Source organism: Myotis brandtii, unplaced genomic scaffold (assembly GCF_000412655.1).
Source record: "Myotis brandtii unplaced genomic scaffold, ASM41265v1 scaffold74, whole genome shotgun sequence".
NCBI lineage: Eukaryota > Metazoa > Chordata > Mammalia > Chiroptera > Vespertilionidae > Myotis > Myotis brandtii.
In genome coordinates, this window is record NW_005370944.1 from 1,521,395 (window position 1) to 1,525,645 (window position 4,251).

The window sequence follows — 4,251 nt, forward strand, 5'->3', positions numbered from 1 at the left end:
TTACAGATGGAAAAACCAAGGCTTGGGTACACAAACTGCTTCAAGCCACCCTGGGAAGGGGTGGCAGAGCCAGCACCTCTGCCTGCGGGAGGGAAGCGAGAAGCGGGAAGCGGTCCCTGGGCTAGAGGCTGCCCTCCTGCGCCCCAGCCCCCACCTCCCTGCTGTGCGACTTGGGAGGACCCACAGCTTCTCTTCACCCAGGCAATGAGGTCCTCTTTCTTGGGGAAATGGTGTCCAGAGGAGCTGAAATCAACTTACTTAGGAGCAGGTTAAGTAGGGTGGGGCAGCTGGAGAAGTGGACATGAAACCGAGGGATCAGGGGTCATTCTGGAGTCTAGCAGACTCCGGAAAGGAAGAGAAACAAAAGTGTTCTGCTCAGAGGGAGTGGCATGTGGGGAGTGGATGGGAGAGATGAAGGGAGGGGGAAAGGCTTTCAAAGAAACAAAGAAAGAGAGAGAGAGAGAGAGAGAGAGAGAGAGAGGAAGAAAGAAAGAAAGAAAGAAAAAGAAGAAAGGAAGGAAGGAAGGAAGGAAGGAAGGGAAGGAAGGAAGGAAGGAAGGAAGAAAGAAAGAAAGAAAGAAAGAAAGAAAGAAAGAAAGAAAGAAAGAAAGAAAGAAATGAGTCGTTCCAGTGTCTGTGGTTGCAGAAACTCCTCTGAGTCTTTAAACAACCCTTGTCAATGTTCCATCTGCTGGTATGAGGGCCCCCTGGTCGGCCACAGGTCTCTGAGTAGCGGAAGAAAAGAGGGAGGGAAAATGAGGGGTCAAGGAGAGGGAGAGAAAATCAGAAAATCAGAAAGAAATAGAGATAAGTAGAGAAAGACAGAGCAGGGAGAGACAGAAATAGAGGGGTTGGGGAAGAAAGGAGGGAGGGAGCCAGAGAGAGGTGGGAAAGACCATGCTGGGATTTCCACACTAGCAGCAACACTGAACACACACTTCCTGACTAGCACCGAGCACTCTGCCCACCTCCTCCAGGGCACCCTGCTTGTTCCTCTCTCTCTTTGCTGAGGGCTCACCAGGCGTGCCCAGCAACACTGGGAAGGTGTGACACCTGGAGGATACATGGTCTCAGTCATGCCCCTTTGTCATTTGTCCCTCACCAAATATTTACTGGGCGCCTGCTCTGGGCCACTGTCTTGCCTCCCATCTTTCAGGGCATGGCTCAACTCCTGCTGGCTGGAGAACGTCCAGGGCTCAGGGCCTCAGCCTCTTCTTTGCCTCTGCCTTCCCCTGTCCTTGCTCCCTGCACAACTGGACACAGCTGGGCACCTGGCAGGGGATGGGAGTTTTCTGGCTGGTTGGAGGCTTACTGAGGACTGGGGAATCAGGCACAGGGCAGGTGTTTTTAAGCCGTGTGTGAACAGTACCAGGCCTGTGCACACAGCATGGAGTCCCTCATCTTACCTGCTCTCCCCTAGTGTCTGGTTGGCTGTGGGGGGGTGTCTAGGGGTGAAGGAGGATGCTTGCAAATTGTTACTGTTTGGAGAGCTGTCATGTTCAGGATAACTCTGACTCTTCATTCCACTTAAGGCCCACCTCTTTCAAAAGACTTCCTGGCTACTCAGAAGGGTAGTGAAGGCTTCCTCTAGCTCTGCCTGGGCCCTGCACTTGACTCAAGATCACAACCATGTGACCCTGACCCCAATGGTCCAGTCAGGACAGGAGCTTTGCACCACATTGACAAAATGGTACATGAAAGACCTGTTTCAAAACCAAGTGTCCTGGATGAAGGGAGCTCAAGATGGAAGAATTGCCTGTATTGCAGTCCTGGAAGGAAGATGATCCAAGGGCATACTAGGGGGAGGGCACCCCAGTAGGGCTTGGTGGGGCTGTAGGGTTAGGACTGGCAGGGCTGGGGCAGCAGAGAGCATCCACAGCCTCCTCCTTAAAGAGAGTACAGCCTGCGTCTCCTGCACTCCCTTCTCCACCCCCAAGGTGCCTCTTTCTCAGGAAATATTCAATTTCCCATTTAGCCACAATAGGCTCTGAAGGGAATCAGAGGTGGGATTATTTCTTGTGCTGCAGGGAGTGTGCTATAAGACTAGACATAGACCAATGCACTCTGGGAGTCAGGTGATGCTGGGAGGCTCACAGCCCAGATAAAGTGGCCGAGAGCCCAGGGAGGCAGTTTAGTCCTTAGCTCCCCACACTGCCATGTCACTGGGGCCCAATGCTACATCCTGAGGCTCTGCTGCTGGTGACTGTTAGGTCGGAGAGAGCCCAGGATCGGATACATGCAGACATGTGATGAGACAATGGACTCCCCCTGGAATTTCTCACAGATCTACGTGCCAGACACAGATACCATCTTCTTCTCCCTGAATCCACATACCCCCACACAGATACTGACTCATTCCTGAATACCTTGCTGACCCCCCTGCAGCTGAAGCTTCCTCAACTGAATACCTCAGCTCATGTCCCCGCCCCTCACCCAACCGCAGTATAAAAAAAGCGCCCCCCTCCATGTTGGCGTGAATCCACGTGCCCTGTCTTTGGGGTACGTGGGTCTCCCGGGGACGCAGAATAAACTTTCCTTTCCTTTCTTTTCTGATTCACTGGACTCTCTATTTCTTGCGCCGCCTCCTGAGCCACCTAACCTAACATTTGGTGCCTTGAAACCCGGGTGGCGCGAGCACTCCATTTGGCCGTCCCTCCGCGGCTCGGGGTGCCCGCCTCTCCCTCCTCGTGGCTCTGGACCCATCAGGACCTCATTTCTTCAGCTCGGCAACTTTTCCCAGTTTGGCAGCATCAGCGGTGAGTCCCGCCCCGCCCCCGTGCCGGTCCCATGTGGCCGCCCGCCCTCCGGCATCTCTGTCCGTAAAACTCGGCCGAGTCAGAGACTGCCTCTCCGGACCCTTCCAGGAAGGCTCCTTCAGACCTGGGAAGGCAGGGAGACGTCTCTGCCCCACCCACGGTCCATCCGTCCGTCCGTAGCGTGGGTTAAACATCTCTCCTGCGTCCCCGTCCCTCCCCGAAAGTTCCTTCTGCCATCTCTCCTCGCTCCGTCCTTCCTCCTCCCTCCGGGCTATCCCTGCGCAGCCCTGCGCTTCCCCCGCCGTGCACCACCGGGCCCGCGGTGTGTGCGGGGGTGGGTTCATATGCTGTATGTGGGTGGCGGCGCCGGCGCCGTCACCATCATCATCATTGTCTCCGTGTTCTCCCATTCCCCTTCACCAGAGACCACCGCAAATTCCCCCGCGAAAGGCGCCGCTCTTCCGCAGGCCTCGTGCCCCTGTCCCCTCCTCCCTCCCTGCTGGACTCTCCTCCAGCCACGCCTTCTCCACTGCCTCCTGATCCCGCCTCTCCTCTTCCGCCTGCCCCTTGGCGGCCGGAAACTCAAACTGCCTTTTACAACCCCATGCCGCTGCCGCTGTGCGCACTGTGCCCCATTCCCCGTTCCACCGCCACGCGGTCTGTCCGTCTGCCTGCTCTTCCCCCACCGCCGCCGCTAACGCCATAGCCGCTGCGGGAGCTGGGAACTCCGCCCCGACCCCGCCTGCTTCCCCAGTAGGCACACACGCATCCATCCTTAGGCTCAACCTTCCTTCTGTCCCTCCTTCGTTCTGCCCCGCCCCTGGGAGGTTGTGACTTTTAACCGCGATTGAGAAGCGGCAGGTGTCCTCGACGACCACACTGCGTGCATCAAAGAATCCCAGTGCCTCTCCCACGCCCACCCAGGCCACCTCTCTCGCTCTCTCCCCTCCCCTTACAGGCCTGCCTTAGTAACCTGTACCCCATGCAGTGCCCTCTGTAAGTTCTAACTGCCCGCCTTCCACTGCGCTCTGCCGAATCTCCCCCATGACTGCCAGCACTTTAAATTCACAGGTGGCCGGCCAGTTCCCTTTGCAAGAGGTTGCAGCTGGGCTCTCTTCAGACCCTTTTAACCAGCAGCTTTCTTCTCCCCTAGAGCCCAAATCCTGAGAACGTTAGCTCCAGAACAGCCTCTTCCATTCCTGCGCCCATTCTACCCCTGAGGGAAGCAGCGGGGACTGAGGGCATAGTCTGAATCTATGCCCCCACTCTCTAAACCCGACCTTTAAGGTCTTTATTAGTCCTCAAACCCAGGTCCGAGATCAAGTGAAAAATGGCCTTGAAGGTTCTTAATGCCCCTGAGGAGCAGGCACAGTCAGAATGGCAAGCCTGCCTTCCACAGAAGGTGGACCTGCAGACACGCCTTAGTGGCCCTGTGGTTGACGGCAGCCGCCATGGCCCTAAGGGGGCTGTGAGCGGTGGGGGTGCAACGAAAGGA

At 56.5% G+C, this 4,251-nt stretch overlaps 1 protein-coding gene and 1 long non-coding RNA gene across 2 annotated transcripts in view; both read right to left on the reverse strand.

The window, feature by feature from the left end:
- LOC106724169 overlaps positions 1–3,061 on the reverse strand; it is a 13,283-nt gene extending 10,222 nt beyond the window's left edge. The window contains exons 1-2 of the long non-coding RNA XR_001359922.1: positions 2,949–3,061; positions 1,919–1,921 (exon numbers count right to left, since the gene is read on the reverse strand). This is a non-coding gene — a long non-coding RNA (uncharacterized LOC106724169). The remainder of the gene's footprint in view (positions 1–1,918; positions 1,922–2,948) is intronic.
- CCDC33 (coiled-coil domain containing 33) overlaps positions 1–4,251 on the reverse strand; it is a 104,566-nt gene that overhangs the window by 44,457 nt on the left and 55,858 nt on the right. The window lies entirely within an intron of this gene.